The sequence below is a fragment of the Erithacus rubecula genome (assembly GCF_903797595.1).
Source record: "Erithacus rubecula genome assembly, contig: scaffold_593_arrow_ctg1, whole genome shotgun sequence".
Taxonomy (NCBI): Eukaryota; Metazoa; Chordata; class Aves; order Passeriformes; family Muscicapidae; genus Erithacus; species Erithacus rubecula.
This window is the reverse complement of record NW_027635745.1, coordinates 31,544-42,616: the sequence shown is the minus strand read 5'-3', so window position 1 is coordinate 42,616 and position 11,073 is coordinate 31,544.

Here is an 11,073-nt window from a genome sequence, read left to right as displayed (position 1 = left end):
CTTGAATTGGGCGGACCGTGACATTATTTGGCGTAGTCGGCAATTGGATTCCCGATACTGGGGGAGTTGGGGTTTCTGTGCAATTTGTACCAGGGGAAGACCTGTGCCATTTCAGCCGCACCTAGCCTGTCAGTACCATAAGGACTGAACAGTGTTAAAAAGCAAGGGAGGTGGTATTGGGTTCTTCCCACAATCTGCACACAGACCCAGGTGGATAATCAACTCCATTTCAGTTATCGGAGAATTTTTTGAAAGGATCTTAACTGAGCAAAAGATGGGACTTGTGTTTTTTGTTGTTAGCTGCTTGGTGTAGTTGAGGAGACACCCATTGTGCAACTAAAGAGAACCACCCAAGCAGTTTGGTCTCCTCAGCCACCCAGGGATGAGAGGGGGCTGTCCCCAGCAGAAGTCTGGGTGAAAAGTGTTGCCCTCCCTGAAGTGGTTTTTTCCCCCTCGCACATAATTGTACCTCGCAGAATATTGTTATTTATATAATTATATATTTATTATATTTTTATTATAAATATATATTTAATTATTATATTTGACTACTTGAAATCGTGAAGAGACAAGTGGTTTTTGTAGTTAAGTTAGTACCTCCCAAGTAGTGTGTCTGTTCACCCGCTCCAGGGATGAGAAGGGATTCACAGTTTCAGATGTGCCTTTTGTGTAACTTTAAGTGTGTCTCCCTGAGAGTGGTTTTAGTCCCTTCGTAAAAATGTCTAAAAATGATAAAGCTGCATTTTACGCTTTACCAGCTAAGTATAATGCCAGACCCTCCCAAGGGGGGGAAGACTGGACACACAGTAATTGGCATAATTTACAAAATGTGATTGATCGGATACATTCTTTGCAACATGAAACAAAATTCAAACTGAGCAAGAAAAATAAAACCACACTTTGCTCAGTTCTAATCAGGTAAAAACTTTGCAGAACCAACTAGAACAGAAAACAAATCAGGTAGAAACTCTGGAAAACCAACTAGAACAGAAAACAAATCAGATAGAAACTCTGCAAAACCAACTAGAGCTGAAAAGAAATCACAACTACTTGCTACAACTATCACATGCCTCACAACATGCAGATACACATAATGACACAGAAGAAAAGGAACCATATCACATAAAGCAGATATACCCACAGAGAGAACTAATATACATACAAAATAGTGGTGAAAATTGCTGCTCCAAAATGAAACTTCTCGTTAAAACGGAATATAGACACCTGAACGACGAGAATTTTGACCCCCACATAACCTCCAAAGAAATACCATACACTGCTACTGAACTGGCCAAATTAAAGAAAGAATACTCACGCCTCCCACAAGAATCTAAAACCGAGTATGTTTTTAGAGTTTCACTCAATGGAGAAGATCAAATTAAATTAAGTGAACAAGAAGCCAGTGGGTACTGGGGGCCTGGAGTTTTCTTAACAACTAGGAACACTCGTGTTCCATGGTCTCTGACACAGTGTGCAGCCTACTGGGCTGGGGGACTTAGCCCCTAGAAAGAGGTGATCCGCTAGCCATAACTGGCACCCAAGACCAACTCCTAAGAAACATTCACAAAGCTGCCTGCTTGCAAATTATACACGAAATACAATTCACTGCTGGTCATAAATCACCTATGCAATTACCTGTAAATGTAAAACAATACACTCTTCGCTCTCATGCAAAAAAAGGGCTCAAACCGGTTATACAGAACTTGCAAAACTCCCCTGTATGGCAGATCCAAAAACCCAGACCTGACACTGTAACTGTGTACCAATACATAGATGATGTATTGATAGGAGGAGAAGAAAAAGAAGAAGTGAGGGATGTGCAACAGAAAATAATTTCACACCTAGAAAGCCCTAACTTGCAAATTGCCTCAGAGAAAATTCAAAAAGCTTTTCAGGAAGTGAAGTTTTTGAAGACTAGGACTGCCCCCCCCCCGACGGGGTAGCTCAGAAATCCTCAGTAACAGAAGGAACTGTAAAAAATCTGGCAATAACAGAAACTGAGAACTTGGACAACAGTGATGACAAACCCCCCTCAATAATGAAAGTAGCCTCTGCTTTCTCCCCCAAACAATCTTTGTTCACTAATTCTTTGTTCACTGATGCTTCTGCTGAACAAATTATTGCTGGGGGACGGGGTGACTCTTGGGTTGGAGTGCTGATGGTTATTTGGGGTGTTTTCCAGCTTGAAGTGCAGAGTGCCTCTCTTGTTTGCAACTACACTGACTCTTACGCTGTGTTTAAAGGAGGTACAGAGTGGCTTCCTTCTTTGCAGAAAAATGACTGGGAAGTTAACAGAATTTCTGTCTGCATAGTTCTATCATATTAACCTTCTGCCTCTTTGTGGCAGATTGTGTTGTGTTTACCTTTCACAGAATAACACAATGGAACGTGAAGATTAATTGCTGAATCCCGCATTGAACCTGTATACAGTTACAGCACAGACCTTACAGCTGTGTTTTATTTTGTGAAGATTCAAAATCAAAATTGAACTATTGTACAATTTTCCCATAAAATTATGTGTGGTAAAAACAATATAAATACAGAGGGGAACTTGATGTTAATGTTGTAACACCTACTACCCAACCACTGGTTATACTGAGCCTGAAATTTTTTTAAATTGGACCTTAGGTAATTTGGAAAACTGTCCATCAGCAAATATTGTTTAATTCGGCATGGTCTTTTAAACAAGTCAAACTGCCAATGCAAAACAATGTCTCAGTAATTCAGCCAGCTTGTTCACCTTTTCTAGGGGTGGACAACCAGGATGCAAAACCCAGGATCCTTTCAAGAAGCAAACAAAAGACATAACCGGTGTTGTGGGAAGAAGACTAGGAATTTTGGATAGTATTGATTTAGAAGTATCAATGAATAAATTGGCTAGCATCTCTTTAGCTTTCTGCTGTATCCAGGCTCAATTGTGGATGCAGTCAGTTGCTGCCTCAATTATACAAGAAGTCAAGGAAGCCACTTTTCCTACTGAAATTTGGAGAATAATTTGGGATAATGACCATGAGTTTGAAAAATAATTCCAATCCTGGTGACCCTAGCATAAACACAGCAACAGTCTTTGCACTGACCATATGTGATACTTCAGTACATTCAATATTCCCTATCACTGCCTTAGGGCTGAGTCATGACGGAGCTGTTCTCTACCCTTTGAGCTTAGAGAATGGGCCCGTCAAATTGGTGAAAAGTAACAAATTATTAATTTGGAAACTTAACATTGTCTGGCAACAACAAGGGTTTATCTGTGAAAGTAATGCAATCAGAGCTCAAGATATTTGCTTAGACACAGAACAGAATGCCTGCAATTTTGAAAGTTATCCAAAGGACATTCCTGAAATAATATTGGGGTATATGAGCAATGGGTGTGCATGCTTTAGAACTGGTTGTGATAGTATTTTCATAGAAGATTTTGGTAGTGAGTACTAAAAACGCTGGTTATCGCACCCTGCCCCACACCTGTGTCATGGAGCTACAATCTCCACAACAATAGTCCATAAATCTCCCCACCTTTTGGGCAGAGGCCACTCGCTTTAGAAAAGGACTATAAAAAGTGACTTTCTTAAAGAAGAGTCCGAGATCTCTTTTTCCCCAACGGATTAAAGACGCGTCTCGTCTCGTCGGAGGATCGTAACTGTATCCCATCTGTTTCTCTCTCTCTACCCTTTTTACTTCATCCCTCTCTCTCTCTCTCTCCCTCCCTCACACACACACGCACAAAACTGAATTGTTGGCACTCAAGAAACTGCATTGCTGCTTTCTGCTAAACAAACCTGAGTCCCTTCCCTTTTGTCTTTTTTACCCTGGGGTCAAATGACCCATCACGACTCCCGCTCAGGTTCAGTGGATCATGACAAAACTAGAGAACCTGTGTTATCTCCTGACTCCCTACTTTTATGTCTGTCCTCTCCCATCTCATCCTACTTCCTTTTTGGTCTGGTGTTCATCCTTGCCCCACTCTTAGCTCACAGTAACACCCTGCAAATTGACTAGAACAAATCCAAACCATAAATAACAACACCTAGAAGCAACAACTTCCATCCTTTTTCTAATAACCTTTCAGCTGCAGCAAAATATTACCTCATATCTGACAGAGGGAATTGAGGATGAGCGGGAGGCTTGTGCTTGAGTAATGAACTGATATGGAAGGGAGCAGAAGAGTTTCAGCAGGTGATTTTGAAATTGTGAAAGAAAGACCCAAAGTGGTTTCAGTCTGCACAAGCATTTTCAAGGTGCATTGACAAAATGCTTGTATGCAATTCCCAGAGAAGGAAGGTGTTGAGAAAATGTATAACTGTAATAAATAATGAATTCCTTTAGCTTTAACACACAGTGTTGAGCTCTCTCTTCCTTAATTTTAGTGATGAATGTGTGCAAGTGGCTATGTTAGCCTTGAGAAGAAAGAGCATGGTCCACCTATGAAGGATGCTGGAATGCATTCAAGGGGAAGAAAATGGTTTGAGGAGGCCCTTGACCATCAGAGGAGAATTTGAGGGATGGGATATTCCCCAAATGATGACCAGAGACCCTCAATTAACCCCTAACCTCCTGTTAATAATTGCTGAGAAGTGATTAAAATATGTCAAGTAATTTGGGGGAATGCTGAGCCTGTGAGTTTCAGCAAAGTAATGAGAGTGTCTTAGTTGCATGGTTACGAACGAGTAGGTGAGATTTTTGAAGCGAGCACATTTAGAAAAGTGATTCTCCATGCAGCCAGCACTGAAATAAAGTAATGCCTCCTTTGTCACCCTGAGCTGGCAGTGCAGATGGGGTCCTGCTGGGTAACTTTCACTGTAGTCACTTCTATTGAAAGATGAGAATTAAATCTTTTCCAGCAGTTCCCCTCTGGTTTATCTTTCTGGGGCCCAAAGCTCTCTGTGCCCAAAGCTCAGGTGCCCTGGGTGTGTGCAGAGCAATGCAGCCCCACAAACCCCATGGTTTCCCCAGGTTGTCATGCCCTGTTCCCAGGTGTGCCAGGCTGTGGCAGCAGACAGAGCCCCAGCGCAGTGGGCGCCGTGCCCTGCCCAGCCGGGGCTCTCTGGCACAGAGCAGCAGCAGCGCCAGCACCTTTCAGCCCATCCTGCCCTGCCTCCCCCTGGGACACAGAAGCCTCTGGAAATCAGCACCGCCAGTCACGTTCCAGCTTGGAACAGCTCCTGCAGCCGGGCACATCCTGCCTGATTGGCTGCTTCCAAATAGGAATAAAGGCAGAGGGAGAGATGTACATACAGAGAAGCCCTGGGCTTGTCCAAATAGACAAATGTATGGGGGAATGTGTTAGGAGTTATGACAGCTGTTATGCTAATACTGCCTTCTCTCCTGCCCTTTTCTCTCTTCACATTTCCTTTCCTCTTCCCTCTCACATTTCCTTCTGTTCCAACTTGTAATTCTCACAGTTTTCTGGTCCTTTTTCCTTCCCAAATTTTACTCATTTCCCCTACCTTTTTCAGCTCACTTTCTAAACACTTTTCATCTCCCAATTCCACACCGTCCCATTCATTTCCTGCTGGTTTTCTTCCATCATGTTTCTTGCAATTTTTCTATCTCATATCCTGCCTTTTCTTGCGCTCGTGTTTCTCTCCTTTACTCAGTCATGTTTCTCAAAGTTTTCTCCTCATGTTTCTCACTTTCCCCAGCATGTTTCCCAGCCTTTTCCCCTCACATTTCTCACACTTTTCCCTTCACATTTATCATTATTTTCTCTCATGTTCCTTACAGTTTCTCTCTCCCATTTTGTGCTCTTTTTTCACTCATGTTTTCTGCCTTTTTCTGCCCTCAGGTTTTTCACTCTTTCCCCCTCAGGATTCTCACAATGTTCCCCTCCCATTTTCTCCCTGTTTCTCTCTCTTTGCCAGTAAATTTTCTCACTCTATTGCCCTCACATTTCCCTCCATATTTTCCGCTGTGTTTCTCACCCTTTTCCACTCATGTTTCTCTGAATTTTTCCATTCTATTTCCTGCCCTTTTTTCCTCTAACCTTCCTCTCCTATTTTCACTCACATTTCTCACCATTTCCCCCTCACTCTTCTCATCCTTTTCCACTCAGGTTTCCTACCCTTTTCTTCCCTCCCACTTCTCTCCTACTTCCACTCAGATTTCTCACACTTGGCACCTTGTATTTTCTTTACCCCCCTCACATTTCTTCACCCCCTGGTTCCTTTCAGTGACTGTTTCTCTTCAGTAGTTGATGGGCTCCTTTTCTTTTATTCCTGCAATCCTCTCCTCAAAATAATGGGTGCCAGAGCTTCGGCCCAAGACGCCCTTGCTTGTGCATCTGCTGAACACAAAGTCTGTGCCCGACTTGAAGAACCTCATTAAAAACAACCTAAACCACAATGGATTTCCTGCTGCAGTTTTGGTTTGTACTTCAATTTTACAGTCTTCATAGTGTTTTAAATAGTAGGTATCTGAGGGATTCACATTCCATGTGAGCACCCACGGCACATTCGGCTTCAAGCAGATCCCATCTCCATCTTCATCACCTCACAGTCACTACGACTGCAGAATGGAGGAAACAGGCTGTGATGCCTCTTTATGCTCACTGAAATCCACCTGCACAGGAAATGCTTTAGGCCCTCTTTTGGGGAAAAAGAAAAAAAAGGAGAGAAAAAACCCAACCAAACTGAAAAAAAAAGGGGTTTATTTTAAAATTTTTAAACCCTGGAGTTTCTTCCTATTTTCACCTATTTGAATTGCCTTGACATCAAAATACTGCCAGCCGACATTACAAACTGCCTGGTGTATATTTGTGTGCACAGATTAAAGGTGCCACACTGTGTCTGTCCCCGGGTGTCTGTTCATGTCCATTTAAAGAGAGGGCTGAGAGGGGGGCTCTGCCCGCCCTGCGCTGCTCCGGGGCCGAGGCTGGGCCAGCAGGAGCTGCAGAGCTCACTGGAGGGACACCCTCAGCCCCGGCCGCCATCTTGTGTGTGGCTGCCTCAGCCCTGGCCACAGTTTTGTGCCTCCACCAATTCAGCTCTGAAGGGAATGGGTTGCTCTTTTGCCAGCAGTCAGGGTCAGCACTAAGGGACCCACAGCAATTTACAGAATAAGTGTCATTTACTGAAGTGAATGCAGCAAAGAAATACAAAAGGATAACCTGTGCAATGCACTGCATTATTACTACAAAAATGGCCTGTAGGGACTAAGAAAGATACAACACCAATTACCCAAATACTTGGCCATTGTCCAGACACATCACCTGGGGAGCCCCTGTCACAGTAAAGGATTGGAGAGGCACTCCCAGAAAATGGAAATTCCTTTGTAATTTGCCAACCCAGAGGCAAAGCCATCAACTTTGCTGTGAGAGGGCCCAGATTTTACACCCTTGAATAAACAAGTCACCATAACTTCTAGTGTGGGAACATCTGGTTTCATTCTCCTCTAATCCAGGGCTCAGGGAGATACTAAGAGAGTTTACTTTCACTATATAACTTCAAACACAACCAGATAGAGATATCTAGTTCTGTGGACTTGTCCAGTTTCTAAATGTAGAAAGGTAAACGCCTGTTTCACTAAAAGCAGATTCATACATATACTGGTAATGATCATGCATATTTGGTTAATGAGTGAATATAAATATAATATTTGGTTGGAAGGTTTATCTGGAAGTCAGCTTTGGCTTAGGGCTTGTTGTTGAGGCCTTAGTACTTCCCTGGAATTGTCCTTTCCCAGGCAGTGATCCTGTCCCCTCAGCTGCAATGGAATCCTCAGCTGTTCCCACAGGGATTGCTCAGGCTCTGCTTGTGCTGAGTTCCTTGTGAGTGGAGTCATCAGTATCTTGGACAAGCAGATTCTCTGTCACAGTGTCCAAAAGTTTTCCCTGGGATCCACCAGGGTAAGAGGAAAGCTCTCTGAAGCTGTGACATGGGAATTGTCCTGCTGGGTGGCCGTGGCTGTGAGTCTGAAGCACAGCAGCTCTCTGGCCGTGTGGTGCTGCTGGCAGAGCTGGCTGCTGCCCACTCAAGGCTCAGGCAGGCACCTGAGCTGCCTTGCTGCGCTGCCAAAACCATCTCAGTGCTCGGGGGCACCTCCCGCCCCTGGTCCCAGTGGGTCCCGTGGCAGTGTCAGAGCAGTGGCTCGTCGGGGTCGGTGCTGCCCCTGCTCTCCACTCGCCCTGGCCCCGGCAGTGCTGGCCCTGCTGCCATGCACACACAGGGAATGGGAACTGCTGCCTGATGCTTTTGGAGCTGTGCCACTCCTGCTGCTGCTGCTGCTGCTGAAGGCACCTTGAATGGACTAGTGGGACTGTGGGCTGTATTGGCCTGTGATAGCAAGGTCATGAAGGCAGGGGTGCAGATGGTCCTGTCAGTCCTGTTTCTGCCTGTTTCTGGGAACCGAGGAATCTGTTCTGATTTTATGAGGCACTGAGTTTGGAAAGTAATGGTTCCTTTGTTGTTGTTATTTTCCCTTTGGGCAGCATCCATATTTGAAGCCAGCTGAGCCTCTCTCCAGACTGGCATCTCTGATCCCTGCAGTGAATCCATGGAGGCAGTTCAAGAGGTGGTGATGATCATTTCAGGATGACACTCTAGTTCAAGTTCTGAGTGGGTCTCAGAATAAAAACTGTATCAAACCTCAACTCCATTGGGAGGTTCCCTTCCTTGTAATCCTGTGAATAAATGCTACGTTGCCTTTGAGCATTTTTTTTTTTTCAAATGGAAAGTTCCATTAATAGTGGTTTTGGTATGATTAGGAATGGGGAAGTATCTCCTTCTGATGCCCAAATAGTTTTTGCTATTTTTTCCCTTCATATGTATTCATAGATTTGTACACTACTGTTGTATGGTTACATAGTTCCGGGGTAACTTCAGTACTTTTCCTCTCCTGATAGGCAGAAGGACAAAACACATCCCAAAGGCTCCTATCCTATGTTAGCTCCTCTGTGAACCAGGGTTAAAACATGTTCTCAAGGTACTTTCTCATAAAGTAGGTATAGCCTGTACAGCTAGTACAGCTAGTAGCAAGAAAGAGGGGCTCCAGAGAGGTGGAAAGAAATGGAGGAAATTTCCTCATTATTGTGCTTCTCCTTGGGAATTCTTGTCAATCATGCTAATTTTCCAGACTTATAAAAGCACTTTCACCCTATGTGGGGTTATCATCTTTCCATATCTGCCCCTGGAGTTTTCCAGTTAGAGGCCAGAATTTATATTACCTCCTCTATTAATATTGACTCAAAAGTGTGTTCTTTTATGTTTTAATGTTTCTCAATAACAAGATGTCACAGACTGACCAGCCAACAGCAGGATCGACCCACCAGGGGAATTTCTCCTGCTTTGTGACTCAGGAGAACTTCGCAGGCTATTTTGTGTTTGCTGTAGGGAAGCTTGGGCTGCTTTGCATAAATTCACAGGATCGACCAGTGCTGGGAGGGCTGCACCTTGCTGCCCTAGTGAGAGGTGTTAAGCTGCACCTTCACCTTGGAGGCAGCCAAGTACAGCACTTTTGTGCAGAAACACTTAATTAGCCCTGGTTTGCACAGCTGCAGCAACTGGGGTTGCCGGAGTGCCCCTTCCTGCATTGGAAATGAGCTGAGTCAGTCATGGGACAGGGCAGGGCATACCCAGGTGTGCCCATTGGGAATTCCATCTGTCCTGGGTGTGTCCATCTGGCTCCTCAGTGACATCCCACCCAGCCTGGAACATGGAACTCCCCGTTTCCAAGGACACGTGGCCATTGTCACCAGCACAGGCAGGACCGGTCAGACCCTTCCGCGGCTGCAGCGAGAGCGGAGGTGTCAGAGCCTTTAGCGAGTGCTGCTCCACACTGGTTGGAGATCACACCTGCTGCTCAAGAGGCTGATCCACACCTGAGTAGAGGTAAATATTTACAGTTCTGTGCAGAAAGGGGGGGCTCAGTGATAAATTCACAAAGCCAGCACCAGAAACACCAGAATGTTTCAATATTTATATGTTTTAGCCAGCAAAGCTATTCACGTTCATTGACTGTAGGTTACGGTATTCTCTTCATAATCATCATTCTGTCTGCTGTTGGGTACAGATCTTCTCACTTCTCATTCTAATTACTCTGCATGCTCAGTCTCTTTCTTCTTTTATAGTAAGACATTTCTTGAGTGGGTGGCCATGGTCTGCTCCTGCTGGAACGACCTTTTACCCAACAGAGCTGATTCAACACAGTTGCTGCATTGGCTATATTCATTTTTGGGGTTCTGCTAAATGTCCTTGTGCAATTCCGAATTCTTTGTGTCCACCATCCGAGGTGCATTCACCTTCCCAAGCCTTGCTAACCTCCCCTAGGTCTGAGGCCACTGAAGCCTATCAAGCCCCACACATGAATAAGGCAATTCAGCCAACAAGTAACCTGCCTTTCCAAGGCCAGGCCATCACTTGGAGCTTGTTGGCTGTTCTTGTTTCATGGAGAAAATGTCTGTTTCTGTTAATGAGCCTTGAAAGCCAGAAAGGCCAAACAACAAAGAACACATATTTTCCTAGCACATATTGCCCATGTGGCAGATGTTGCTGCAGGATCAGTGTGTGTGTGGCAGCGGATCAGCCGAGGCAGGGCGGGATGGCGGAGCTGCGGGCCTGGGCACGATCCACTGTGCTCCGCAGGGCCCAGCCCGCACTGCATCCTGCAGAGCCCCCACGGCCACTGCCATGCCCCTCAGGGGGACCCAGAGGGGCAGCACCAGCAGCTGAGGGGCTGTGCCGGGCTCTGGGGTCAGCTCTGGGTCAGGGCTTGGCCATGGTGCTGGTGCCAGGTGCTGCTGACCCTGCGGGACCAGCTGGGCAGGGCTGGGCCCCACTGGTGCCCCACGGCCCCTTTGAGGCAGCCCCGGGGGAAGCGACTCCCAGGGATGACACTGAGGAGCTGCCAGTGCAAGGGGGAGATTCCCCCTGCTCTGAACACCACTCAATTCATGCTCTGGGAATGGCTCCTGCTCAAAATGAGGCTTTGCCACTCCTCATTGCTCAATACTTTAGACCAGGGTCACCAAGAATGTAAGGATAAATGAAACCCAGGAGCAGTTATTTTTTTAGTATGGAAGTAGACATATTTTATGCCAGCTCTGCTGCATAGGGGAGAGCTCCAGCCACATACATGCCACTT